Consider the following 15,306-nt stretch of genomic DNA (forward strand, 5'->3'; position numbering starts at 1 on the left):
CTTAGTCATTTTCTTTTGACCATAGAAAACTTTGGATAAAGGGTAATTGACAATTTAGAGTTATCTTAAACTGATGGTGAAATATACATTCAAAACATGAAATCAATCTCTGCATACTGCATGTTTTCAATATATTTTCTTTATCTGTTTTTCTATAATAATAAACCTATATGTTTGCTGTGGAACAGTCACATATACACATAATAAGTGTCTGGATGTTGTTTTTGTGGTCATTTATATAAAATTAAATATCCCTTAAAAATATGTTTATAGAGAGTTCTGTAAGTGTACACACGTGTGCAAGGAAGAAGAAGTTCATTAAAAAATTAACCACGGGTGTCAGAATATCATGTCGACCATCACATTCACGTACTTAAGTCTTCAAGAATACTCAGAAAATAACATTTTTATGGAATTCACAAAATTTTAGATCATTTAAACTTTGTGTGAATGTGTGCATTATTCATAGCCATATGTGGATATATCAAGAGTGATGTGATGCTCGAATTTTTGGTTTATTGTGATTATTGAGTGTCCTGAAATGTCGAAAAAAACAATAATGACCGAACTATAAATGCATTATGTAAAACATTGTACTGAAATGCATCTGCAGTAATTCCTGAATGTTTTTCTGATTTTGGCCATCCAGTGAACGGTATGACAATACATGTATTGCTGCCTCAATACAGGTAGCATCGTTCTCTCCGCCCTTTTTTAATCGCTTCAAAACTATTGCTTAGTTTGACCATTTTTAAATGAAATATAAATAGTACTTCAACTGTACATGCCCTTAAACCCCGTGTAGTTGAAATGCTCTGTAGAATATCGACGCCTGGCACTCTGCTCTTAAGGAGGATGTTGACAAGCCAATAAAATTCTCCAGAGCCCCCCTCCCCCTACCCCATCAGTACGAAAAATGGTTATAGTCTTTTTAAGCAATGGTTTTTTTCATATGGCATATCTTAATTTTATGATGCATTCACCTTGTTGTTGACAAGACGATAATTATTTCTCCAGAACCATTCCCACACCACCACCACCACCATCATCATCACCATCAATACGAAAAGTAGTTATAGACTCTTTCATGTAATGCATGTAATTCCTGAATGACTTTTTGACCATCCAATCAACGGTATAATAAGAAAATCGTGTAGACCGTCCAAGGTTGCTGCCTTGGACTTGGACTATCAGCTATTGCATAGTTGAATATATAGAGGGCTTCAATTGTGCATGCCCTATAAGAATGTCGACGCTTGCAATCCTGCTCCTCAAGAGGATGTTTGCAAGCCGATAAAATTCCTTCAGAACAATCTCCTCGTTAACATCAATAGGAAAAGTGGTTATATAATATGTCAGCAATGGTCTTTCGCAAAGGATGTTCGAATTTTTGATACATGCACCTTAGACGGTTACAAAAATGCTACCTTGCCATAATTATCCGGCGCACTAATAAAGATCATTTAAGAAATATGGGCGAAATAAATATACACAAAAATGCGCCTCTTCTTGTATAGTTGGTAAGTTGTGTCATGACAGAAATATGAGAAATGGATTTTTAATTCGTAACACAGTCTGGAATTGCAATTATGATAACAACGGCATTGATAAAATTCAAATACAAATGGTCTCAATATCTTCGTCATTTTCGCCACAACAAACTTGTTATACTGTCACATGAAGATACCTATGATACAGTTGTTTTTTAGTCTTCGTCACATGTCCTCTTGTATTACTATTAGATATACAATACTTTCAGTGATTTTACTTTTATTTTTGCGATGTACTGTAGAAAAGTATTGCAGAATTGGTACCTTTTTTTATCCATTTCTGAATTCTGAAAATTTCGAATCAAAACTATTCAAGACAACGCTCTTGCATATCAGACAGTATCTATAATTATCATTTTTTCAATTTTTCCCCCATTCTCTAAATTGATTGTCAATAAAATATTCCGGTATTATGTAAGCCAAATATGGTTCTATAGTTCATTAATGTGCAAGTGACTGTACCTATCTCATACGATTAAAAGGAACTATGAAAAAAATCATTTAGCACAATAAAAATTTCCAGTCGTTTAGTATTATCTTAGATAGACACCTGAATTTTGAATTTCAGATGAAGATAGCATAGAATTTAGAAAACGTCCTGTTAACAACGGCGAAGCTGTTGAAGTGGAAACAACAGGAATCAGCGGTACCTCCTTTCTAGTAGGCACCGACATAGGTGAGAGAGAGAGAGAGAGAGAGAGAGAGAGAGAGAGAGAGAGAGAGAGAGAGAGAGAGAGAGAGTTTACTAACATAAAAAAAAGTCGGTCGTGATAAAAAAGGACCAAAAAACTCAAAAATTGATACATGTATACTTGATACCAAAATATTAAGTCCTCTTTTTAAATATTCTTTTATTGGTGTAATTTGTGACCATTTGTGACGGGTTTTTTACCTTGTTATTGTAACAGAGTTTGATAATTATTCTATATGGATTGGTTCCTTGCTGTGTTGTAGGTTCTGGGATCTTCATTTCTCCCAAAGGAGTCCTCCAAGAGACGGGATCTGTCGGTCTCAGCCTCGTGGTATGGGCCGCTGGGGGGCATGCTATCGCGCTCATGGGTAACTTTCTCAATCTTACATGTTGGTTGTATAACTGTTTTTCTGCGGGTGCAAATATATGCGTTCTTGTTCTAAAAAAGGTATATTTAATTATTTCATTTTATATTTCAAATTTTCTTCTGATATTAACTTTATAACAGCATGGAATAAAAATGTTGGATTTTTAAAATACCATTTTTGTTGTATGGGTTTTGTTTGTTTGTTTGTTTGGTTTTTGTTGTTTTATTTTTTTTTGGGGGGGGGGGGGGTCTTTGCTTGAAATAATACCCGGTAGAAAAATCAAGTTATATAATATACATGTATTTCCAGCCTATAATGTTTCTTGTATATAAAAACAGCCTTGTTAGCAAAAGAGTCTTTGCAGTTGTTTTCAATATTTTGGGAGAAGGTATATCAGCAGTACAATATACATCGATTTTCTATGTACATTGGGTATGGACCTGCTAGTGGTGTGCGCTTCAGCTTGATATCAGTTTGGTCCTTTGTCGAAATACATTACAAATGTATTCGTAAATCGTTACGTTTCTCACATATGATTACACTTGCTTACTTTTTGTACACTTGAACAACATCTCGGCATAAGTCTGAATAACGCAGAGGGAAATGTTTAATCAAGTCACATTTACAATGCCAGAAATTACAGCATTGTGTTACGACATGAATAGATGTATTTATAGGTGCTTCAGGTAAATTGCTCGAGTTTCTGTACATAACCATTTGGAATATAAAGTACAGAGACTTCGTTCAGCGGGAGACACTGTTACATCATGAGAGTTATAATTCACAGATCCTTTCATTTATATACATGTATAAAGGGTACTTTAAAATACTTCATTTTGTCAAGAAAAAAATCATACATTGTCATTACTTGACTCAGAAAATCATAATTTTAAACAGGTTACCATGCGCTGCATATCTGTAATGTCTAATTTTCACAGCATTCTGTTACATGTACCACATTAATAGATGTATTTATGGGTGCTTCCGTTAATTTGCCTGGGGTTCTGTAGATAATAATTTGGAATATAAAGCACAGAGACATTGTTCTTTGGTAGACAATGTTACCTTATGAAAGTTAATTCACAGATTTTATTATCTGTCTCGTATATAATGATAGACAGTAATAAATATTTTAGAATACTTCAATTAGTCAAGAACATGTCATTAACTGAACTGGCATTTGACGAAAGACCACAACATGAATTACTCGATATTCTAAATCATGATGCTTTATGTTCATATTTACAAATACATCGTCAGGGTTTGTTTTCATATCCAACCCCTCTGAAAACATCGCTTGCAATATATCATGTCAAGAGATGACGAATATTTCTAGTTTCCCATCTACTGTGACATTTATATTGCACCTAAACTAAACAAAAGAGAAATGTACATAACTAAATCATCGGACTATATAGATAAATGTACACGTGAACATGTATAAAGGCAATCGGTTTTTAGAACGCAGTTCGCAGTTCGCAATTGAATAGTGAACTGCGTTCTATAGAACGCAGTTCGCAATTCAAAATTTAGAATTCATATTTGGGGCCCGCTTGCCTTATATGCAATTGAATAGTGAACTGCGTTCTATCTAGAACGCAGTTCGCAATTCAAAATTTAGAATTCATACTTGGGGCCCGCTTGCCTTATATGCAATTGAATAGTGAACTGCGTTCTATCTAGAACGCAGTTCGCAATTCAAAATTTAGTATTCATATTTGGGGCCTGCTTGCCTTATATGCAATTGAATAGTGAACTGCGTTCTATCTAGAACGCAGTTCGCAATTCAAATTGTTGAATAGTGATCTGCGTTCTATCTAGAACGCAGTTCGCAATTCAAAATTTAGAATTCATATTTGGGGCCCAATTGCCTTATATGCAATTGAATAGTGAACTGCGTTCTAGATAGAACGCAGTTCACTATTCAATTGCATATAAGGCAAGCGGGCCCCAAGTAGGAATTCTAACATTTGAATTGCGAACTGCGTTCTAGATAGAACGCAGTTCACTATTCAACAATTTGAATTGCGTTCTAGATAGAAAGCAGTTCACTATGCAATTGCATATAAGGCAAGCGGGCCCCAAATATGAATTCTAAATTTTGAATTGCGAACTGCGTTCTAGATAGAACGCAGTTCACTATTCAACAATTTGAATTGCGAACTGCGTTCTAGATAGAACGCAGTTCACTATTCAATTGCATATAAGGCAAGCGGGCCCCAAATATGAATTCTAAATTTTGAATTGCGAACTGCGTTCTAGATAGAACGCAGTTCACTATTCAACAATTTGAATTGCGAACTGCGTTCTAGATAGAACGCAGTTCACTATTCAATTGCATATAAGGCAAGTGGGCCCCAAATATGAATTCTAAATTTTGAATTGCGAACTGCGTTCTAGATAGAACGCAGTTCACTATTCAATCGCACTAAATTTTGAATTGCGAACTGCTTTCTATAGAACGCAGTTCACTATTCAATTGCGAACTGCGAACTGCGTTCTAAAAACCGATTGCCATGTATAAACGCATATATTTAGTGTGATGGTCCACGTCTCTATCTCTTATTGTGTTCCGCTTAAGCCCCTCGTTCCTTCACCATCGTATCTTCGCAATTCAGCCTTTAGGGCGAGAATGTGGATTTACGAATACAAAAGTGCGTAGTTTCGACTATGAAAGACCGATATAAGTTTCATACCTTTGCCGTTGCATCTCTCAATTTCGCTCCTTCGTCATCGTCACTTTGCACTTTTGCCATGTATTCGTATCTTTCTCTCTCTAAGCAATAATGCGAAGGTGCGAGTGGTCATATCATCTCTCGAAAAACATTTTTTTTTTACGTCCGATGATTCTCGTGATAAAATGGCAAGTCTACACTCTAATACGGTAATTATCAAAATCTGTTGTGATTGTTTTTAACAACATTAATATTAAACAAGCTCTAGGTAAAAAAGAAAAAAACAAATAAAACAACATGTATTTGCATTATGATTTAAATAAAACACAACAAAACCCAGAATTTTAAGAGAAAAGGATACAAATGTACATGAACTAGTGTGCATCCATGCTTTTCATAATGTATTTTATACAAATATTTTATATATGTATTTTATTATATATGTTTCATTACATGCAACAGGGGCCCTTGCCTATGTTGAGCTGGGAACGCTGGTAACCAAATCTGGCGCCGAGTTTCCCTATATGATGGCGGCAATGGGTCGAGTGGTTGCCTTCCTGTTCGCCTGGACCAAGAATATTATCCTCACGCCCTCCTCGAGAGTCATTATCTGTCTGACCTTCGCCGAGTACGCCATGTCCTTGATGGATATCTTTGGAGAGCCCCAGATACCCAAGAAAATGATTACATCCTTGGCAATGAGTAAGAAATCTGAGGATCGCGATTACATTTTACAAAAACCGAACAACTCAGTCCTTAATATTTTCGGCCTCGTGTAAATCCTATTTAACTATTCAGTTACAAATGTCGTGATATGTAATGCATTATACTTTACACCCATTTGATTGAAATGATCATTAGTATGTGAATAATAAAAATGCAATTTGCTGGTACACAAGCCGTACATTCTCGGGGGCCTGGTCTGGCTGGGCAAAGGTAACATCTCCTGCTCGACCTCCCTGTTACATATTATCGCAATCCTTTATTCAAGATATGTTGTTATGTCTTGTAAAAATCAAAATTATAACAGGAGATGTGGCGACCCTCCAGAAAGGTTTCGAAGGTTCCAATAACTCCCCTTCAGCCGTTGCCCTGGCTTTTTACGACGCCATGTTCGCTTACGACGGGTGGTGAGTTGTACTTTTCGATCCTTACGCCCAGTACTAAGAAGTACTTCAATAGGTACATGTATGAGATTTTTTTCAAAACTGAATTTATTTGTTGCAGGAATAATTTGAATCACAGGACGGAAGAGCTGAAAAACCCATACGTGTATGTGAAATTAATATTCCTGCATGTACATGTGTTACAGGGCCATCCCCTTGGGTTAATTATCTTTAATAAGTGTCGGATGAAAAATGTCATATGAAAGGTTTGATAAGGTTGCAGGTGCGCGACGCAGGCGTTGTAGCCCTGTTTCCCAAGAGTATCATTTTAGCTCGTTAGGCAAGTGAGAGAGAGCGAACATGAGTCTATAATTTCTGAGTTAATATCTGTAGTTGTCATTTGTTTATTGTGCATGATAAAGTTCTGAGAGATGAAAGTGAGCAGTTGATTGAGTTATGGGTGAGTTTGAGGAGTGAGAGATAATTGGTATGGCCATACCCAGGGAACACGTGGGAGACAGTAGAGAATGAGTTTGGACGTTAAAGAGTGAGGACGCATTTGTGTTATAACCTGTGTTTCCTATACATTGTGTAATTCGTGTTTGTTGTAAATATGTAAATAAACTTGTAAATATAAACAATAGTTATCAATCAGTGCCGGTGACAGGGAGGACCCCCGTCACATATTATGGTGGCAGCGGTGGGATCACTAAAGAACAAAGGAACAAAATGCCAAAGAAAAAGAGGCAAGAGCCTGTCGAAGAAATAATTGTGAATGAAGTTACACCAGAGCCGAAGTCATCGACTCTAGTTAGGCCCGTTCCATTTTACGGAAAGTTAGACGAAGATGTTGACTCTTGGATTAAAGACTTTGACCGGATCGCCAGAGCAAATTTCTGGAGCGACGGCAGGAAGTGTGTCACAATACCGGCGTTCCTCCGAGACCAGGCAGCAGATTATTACGAATCGTTAGACGATGATTTAAAAGATGATTATCGCTCTGTTTGTGACTCTCTCCGGGAAAGGTTCATCCCAAAAGAGCTACAGTCATTGTATTACTCAAACCTCTTTGGATACAGACAAGCAGAGATCCAAACTGTTGACGACTATGCCGCAAATATAACAAAGCTAGCCACACGTGCGTACATGGACATGCCAAGACGACAAAAAGAAACTCTTACCAAAGAACATTTCATTCAAGGGTTAAGACCTGAAATAAAAAGGTTTGTTCTACTTTCAAACCCAAAGACTTTTGAGGAAGCTTTTCGTCATGCGAAAAGAGAGGAATGTAACAACTCTCTTGTGGACAACTCGAGGACAAGAGTGGCAGCTATGTCACACGAACCTAAGAGAACAGAGGAGCTGGAAAAATCCATCGCAGACCTCTCAGCCCAGGTATCAGTGATGGCTACCGAGATAGGGCGCATTTCTTCCCAGCGACAATATACCTCAAATACCCGGGGACAGAACTTCCGAGGATCCTGGCGAGGAAGAGGCCGTGGACTGCAGCCCAGGTCTGACCGGAACCTTAGGACAACGGATGGAAGGCCAATCTGCAACAACTGTCAGCGGGTAGGACATATCGCAGTTCGATGTAAAGAGCAAAGAACCACCAATTCGGGAAACTAAAGTCCGCCCCTTTGTGTGGAGGTAAAGGATTAGCGGAAGTTAAACATCCTCCGAAAGAGAGCCGGTTGCGCGAAGTGAAAGAATTCGATTCCTGCGGGAATAGTGAAAATAATATAATTGTGAAATATGTATGTGAAAATATTGTATCATGTCAGTTGAACCCTAAATTTTGTACCGCCAAAATTTTAGGAGATGTGAATGATAAAAGTGCTTCAATGTTGATCGACACCGGATCCAGTGTCACAATTGTGAGTGAAGAATTCGCAGACCAGGGTACCATGGCGCCGGCTGGAGGGGTGAGCATTACATCGGCTACGGGCAACCGAGTCGATATAATTGGAAAATGTGACTTTCGAATTAGAATTGGCGAAAAGACTGACATTGTTTACAATGCATTTGTTGCTAGGAATTTCCCATATAACTGTATTTTAGGACTAGATATTCTTAAAGATTGTGCATGTTACATTGATGTTGCAAATGATTCTTTGTATATAAATGGTGAGCGCGTCTCATTCAGTCCCGATGCGAATCTAGTCAGTGAGAGTTTGGAAGGTGCATATCAGGGTGAAAGTTTAAACGGAATTGAAGTCAGTGAGTGTGTGAAGCCTGGCGAGAAAGATATTACAGTTAACGATCTCTATGTAACAGAAAATTTAGATCAAACGGAGCGTGAGTCAATTATGAAGGTGTTAAATAAGTTCCGAAAAGTTTTTGCATTTAATGACAACGAATTAGGCAGGACCAATTTAGTTGACCATTCGATAGATACGGGGGACAGCAAACCATCCACTTGCGGCCGTACAGAATTCCCCACAGCCAGCGAAAATTACTGGAGTCCCAGATAGAAACAATGTGTGCTAACGGAATCGTACGACCGTTCAAGAGCCCGTATTCAGCTCCAATCGTCCTAGTGCCGAAGAAAGATGGCAAAGTTCGCATGTGCATCGACTTTCGTAAACTAAATGAGGTCACCAAAAAGGATGTATACCCTCTTCCGAGGATAGACGATATGTTAGATGCGCTTAACAATTCTAAGTACTTCAGTGTCTTAGATTTGTGTCAAGGATACCACCAAGTTCCAATTAAGGAGAGCGACAAAGAAAAGACAGCGTTTTCCTTTTTCGGAGGGCATTACGAATATAATTATATGCCATTCGGACTGTGCAACAGTGCTCCTACTTTCCAGAGACTTATGGACTCTGTGCTTTCAGGATTACTGTGGAACACGTGCCTTGTGTACATAGACGATGTAATCGTTTTCTCTGAAACCATCAGTGACCACGTCAAAAGACTCGAGGAAGTGCTAAAGAGATTTGAGGACTCGGGGTTAAAGCTTAAAGCCCAGAAATGCTCATTCGGGAAAACCGAAGTTGCGTTCCTTGGACATAAGATCTCAGCAACGGGAATATCGCCGGACACGGACAAGGTAAAATCAATTCACAACTTTCCCGAGCCTTCAAATGTTAGTGAACTCAGAAGCTTCCTTGGGCTTATTTCTTACTACCGGAAGTTTGTAAAAGACTTTGCTAGTAAGGCTGCGCCCTTACACAAACTTTTAAGAAAAGGAGTTGAATTTATATGGGATAGTAACTGTGAAAGTGCGTTCAAAACATTCAAGGAAGCCTTGACCAGCTATCCTATACTCAGATACTCAGATTTCTCGCTTCCGTTTGTTCTGTACACTGATGCGTGCGACACCGGTATTGGTGCAGTGCTAGCGCAAGATGGACCCGATGGCGAGAGGACTATAGCCTACGCAAGTAAGAGTTTAAAACCAAACGAGCAGAATTATGCAGTAATCGAAAAGGAGGCGCTTGCGATTGTGTGGGGTGTGAAATACTTTAGACACTATCTATTTGGCCGTAAATTCACTGTGATTACTGACCATAATCCATTACGGTGGCTTATGGACATCAAGAATCCCGCTGGTCGTCTCGCACGCTGGTCATTAACTCTCCAAGAGTATGACATAACCATTAAACACCGTCCAGGAAAAGCTCATCAAAACGCAGATGCTTTATCTCGAATTCCTGCAGAACCTTCAGTGGCGACCACCTGTGCTAAAGCTGAAACAGATATCATACCAAAGAGGTCGTATCAGGACATTCGCGACCGTCAGAAAAACGACCCTGCTCTTGCAGCTATCATCCAATACTTAGAGCTAGGGGAATTACCTGAACTGTCTTCGAAAGCTCGTGAAACAGTTATCTTATCTGGTGATTATGAACTCGGACATGATGGTCTGCTGTACCATCTTTGGCAGCCCGGATCTCACAGACGACGCCAAGCAATTAGACGCCAAATTGCTATTCCAAGGAGCCTCATTGATGAAGTGATGTATGCTTGTCATGACGATTTAACAGCAGGTCACCTTTCATTCCAGAAAACCTATGATAAAGTTCAAGAAAGATTCTATTGGAAGGGAATGTACTCGGACATAGAATTCTGGTGTAAATCATGTGTAGATTGTGCGACCAAGAAGTCACCAAAGAACAGGCCAAAGTTTCCACTGAACCCGCTACCAACCGTTAATGGACCATTCGACAGAGTAGCTGTAGATGTTCTTGGGCCATTTCCACCGACTTACAAGTCAAATAAGTATATCATTGTGTTTAGTGACTACTTAACCCGGTGGCCCGAGGTCTTCGCAGTAAACAATGCAGACGCAGAAACTACTGCGCGACTTTTTGTGGAGGAAATAGTGTGTCGTCACGGAGCACCTCGTGAGCTACTATCAGATAACGGTAAAAACTTCAGATCAAACCTGATGAAGGAAATCTGCAAATTGACAAACACCAAGAAAACATTTACTACTGCTTATCACCCAGAAACCAACGGCTTGGTTGAACGCTTTAACGGCACCCTCACAACGATGTTGTCAATGTATGTGTCAGGTCATCAACGTGACTGGGACACGTTCATACCGTACATCCTGTTTGCATATAGGACCGCCATCCACGAGTCTACAAAAGAATCACCATTTTACCTTATGCACCTACGAGATGCTGTTCTACCTATTGAATCTGCACTTTGCCCGCCGACATTCTCCTATGCCGTAGCAGACGACTATAAGGAAGAAGCCAAAGTCCGTCTTCAAGAGGCATATACCCTAGTAAATGAAAACTTACAAAAGAAGCAACAAAAGCAAAAAGAACATTACGACGATGCCTCTAAAGAAACCCATTACACCGAAGGGGACAAAATCTGGTTATACACTCCGGTAACCAAACCAGGACTGTCCGCGAAATTAACACATCACTGGCACGGACCATACACAGTTCTAACGAAATTGTCCAATATGACGTACAAACTTCAAGACCCAGACAACAAATCAAAGACTTTAACGTCGCATATAAACAGGATGAAAAGTTACGTCAATCCGAACGATCGCCCGGACGACCACAATGATGACCCCGATCAAACGCCGTCACAGTTAGAAACCGGTGATGATCAAGAAATAGTAAAAATTCTGGATCTAATGAGACAAAGAAACGACTCCAGGCGATTAGAGAAATTTTACTTAGTCCAATTTAAAAACGGCAAAACCCAGTGGGTCAACGAAAAAGAAATTGGGAATTTTAAAATCATAGAAGACTTTATTAAATCCAAGAAATAAACGTGTGTATATATATATTAGAAATAAACGCGTGTATATATGTAGCAGGAGGAAACTGACATTAAAAAAAAATGACAAAAAAAAAATTAAAGATATATATTTAAAAAAAAAAAAAAAAAAAGGAAAGTTGTAAAGTGCACGTAAATAGTATTGTATTATTGTTTGTGCTACGTATGTGTAATGCAATTATTTTACTTAGTTATAATGAAAGTCTGTCGGCTAATTATCATAGTGTGTCGGGACGCCACACTTAGGAGGGGAGGTATGTTACAGGGCCATCCCCTTGGGTTAATTATCTTTAATAAGTGTCGGATGAAAAATGTCATATGAAAGGTTTGATAAGGTTGCAGGTGCGCGACGCAGGCGTTGTAGCCCTGTTTCCCAAGAGTATCATTTTAGCTCGTTAGGCAAGTGAGAGAGAGCGAACATGAGTCTATAATTTCTGAGTTAATATCTGTAGTTGTCATTTGTTTATTGTGCATGATAAAGTTCTGAGAGATGAAAGTGAGCAGTTGATTGAGTTATGGGTGAGTTTGAGGAGTGAGAGATAATTGGTATGGCCATACCCAGGGAACACGTGGGAGACAGTAGAGAATGAGTTTGGACGTTAAAGAGTGAGGACGCATTTGTGTTATAACCTGTGTTTCCTATACATTGTGTAATTCGTGTTTGTTGTAAATATGTAAATAAACTTGTAAATATAAACAATAGTTATCAATCAGTGCCGGTGACAGGGAGGACCCCCGTCACACATGTATTATGGTATATAACTTTTCGCCCCTAAAGTAATGAGATGTAATCGATTTCAAATAGAATGTATGTATTAAATAAGTGTATGTCTCAAGTATGAATCTTATATTTGGATATGAAATAGCCACATACATTTAGCTCACTAGATTAACTTGATTTTTAATTTTTTTTTTAATATGCGCTATTTTCACTAGACTTACTGCATATCGAGCAGCGTTAATTCAAATATTTTCATCGTTAAACTACGTATCTAATAAGAGTTTTTGTAGCAGACATTCAAAATAAATGTCGATGTTTTTTAAAATTTCTACTATCGTCCCACAATATATATCCTTTAAAACTTCTATTGCATATTACTTAATAAGGATTGGAATTTTACTCCAGTTAATTTCTAATTTGATTTGTAGTGCAAAATGCAAAGATAGCATCTAACCCGTTGCTTATATTTATAAAATGATGATAAAAATTGTAATCAGTTCCAGAAATTTTGAAAAAAATATATAAAAAAAAAATTCATTGATTCATTTTTAAGTTTGTGTCATTTTAATGTGATTTGCCTAACCCGGTATTAACGCACTCTTGATCTTTACCCAGAAACCTTTCCTGAGCCAACGTGCTAGGGGTCCTCCTGGTGATCGTTATCTACGTGCTGACCAATATCTCTTACCTGGCCGTCCTCGGGACAGAGGGACTCCTCAACTCTAGCGCTGTGGCTCTGGTGGGTCGAGTATTTACACTATAACGGATCCTCCTTTATGACAAACATGGTTCTCACTAGGAAAAATATATTCATTTATCTAGACACGGAGGAAAAGGGCACCTTTCGTGAATTAAAAAATAAAATCAATCCTAGATTTCATTAGCGTTACAAAATTTATTAACATTGTTTACTCTATAACGGCTCCCTAAACATAGATTTTTAAACTTTCTTTAATACGATGTACATGTCTTATAAGTTTATTATTTCATGATAGGAATGGGGCGAGGTAGTGCTAGGAAAAAGAGTCGCCGTCATCATGCCGCTGTTTGTCATGTGTTCCACATTTGGTGCTGCTAACGGGGGTCTGTTTTCTGGAGTCAGGTAACGAACCCTCCCCCAGATAATAATACAATCACTTACAATGTCATACACGTATGTGATACTAAATTGGTCTGATGTGAAGAAGGTAGACATTTCCTTCTTTCATTAAAAGTAGACAATTTCGTTGTCGTTTTAGAACACTGTACGTTGGCGCCCGAGAGAACACTTTCCGGAAGTACTGTCCTACGTCAGCGCACGACGCCTGACGCCAATGCCATGTATCATCTTTACGGTAAATCTAAAGTTAAAGCCGCATGCAGCCTCAGACGACACGACTATAGAAAAACATCATTGTGTGATTAAGTTTGAATCTTTTTGCGATGTCAATGGTCGTACTAAAGAATCACATCTTTGTTTCATGCAGTGTAATTTGAAATTACGAGGGAATCTAGACTGAATTATTATGCAATGTTATTAGTTGTACTTAACGATCATTGGTTGTAATTAACGTATTGTTGCTCCCTTTATTCACAGACTATTCTTGGTCTACTAATGTTGATTCCTGGAGATATTGGGAGCCTCATTGACTCTTTCAGCTTCGCCGCCTGGATGTTCTACGCTCTGGCCATAGTGACTCACATCATTCTGAGATTTACCATGAAAAACGAGCATAGGCTCATAAAGGCAATGACGTTACTCTTACATATGTATCTCGGCTAAGAAGATATCTTTTGTTATTTCAAAGACGATAGAATCATTGATGTATAGTAATTTACTCTTTTTTGTTACCGTTTACCTTTGTTTCAATGTGTTGCTCAATCTCTGCAGGCTTTTTTTCTGTTCCCTGCTTCCTTTTATTTAAACCTTAATTTCTACAGATGATATTAAGCTCACTGTATTCCCTGTTTTAATTCTTACCTTAACTTTTTATTTCCGGATTTTATCCTGTTCCCTTTGTTCTCTATTTTAATCGTTTTAAAACTTGGTTTTAATTGGCTATTATATATTTTCTTGTGTTTATTGATACGTTAAAAGTCATGTTCTTACAGGAATTTAATTCGGATAAGTGGATGGCTTCTGTGAAAAGTTTAGTTTTTCTTATAGTTTGAAGATTAAGTTCAAATCCTACCTTAATTTATACTCCCGTAGGAGGTAAAACGATTCTGGTAGAAAATTCTATACACACTAATGGAAAATCATTTTTCCCTAAAGGATAAAAATTGTAAACATTGACTGACAGCTGAGATAATCAAACAAAACAAGGATATTTTCCAATATATATCAAAAGGTTAAACATTAATTTACATGTGAGACACTTTAGCAACAAACGTGGTGTCATGTTATAAAATCTTTAAGCAATGATATATCTTATGGTATATTTATATATTTTTGAAACTGCACCTTGGATAGATGCAAAAATGTGACCTTTGCATTGGCATGGAAATTTGAGACAGAGTTATTTTTATTTTTAAAATTAACATGTTTGATGTTAAATGTTCCTCTCTGTATCTAACAGATCCTGTCACGTTGTTTGTTCAACTGTTCATGGAGGTCGGACCAAGTCCGCATGTTCCTGACTTTGAATAATTCTCTGTGCACTCAGCGTCCATTTTGAATTTGAAATCAATTTGACATGACTTTAACCCATGATAAGCGATAGGTATTCCTGCATTTTCTGTATGTGATATTGTGTTTAGTTTAACGTGTTTAACGATTTTCTTGTAACTTAGATGAATATTTATGCGGTTTTTAGTGATATTTGAGTAAATGTTTAGCTTTGACGTATTTACACTGAAGAAAACTGTCAATATTTCGCATGTTTTTGTTGTTTTTCTGTGTTTCATATTTTTTTGAGATTTTGCCTTATTGCATTCAGGATCAAAACTAATCATATTGTATT

At 37.8% G+C, this 15,306-nt stretch overlaps 1 pseudogene; it reads left to right on the forward strand.

The window, feature by feature from the left end:
- The first annotated feature begins 263 nt into the window (after positions 1-263).
- On the forward strand, positions 264-15,169 carry LOC136273290 (b(0,+)-type amino acid transporter 1-like; annotated as a pseudogene).
- Positions 15,170-15,306: the final 137 nt, after the last annotated feature.

This window comes from Magallana gigas, chromosome 3, assembly GCF_963853765.1.
Source record: "Magallana gigas chromosome 3, xbMagGiga1.1, whole genome shotgun sequence".
Classification (NCBI taxonomy): Eukaryota; Metazoa; Mollusca; class Bivalvia; order Ostreida; family Ostreidae; genus Magallana; species Magallana gigas.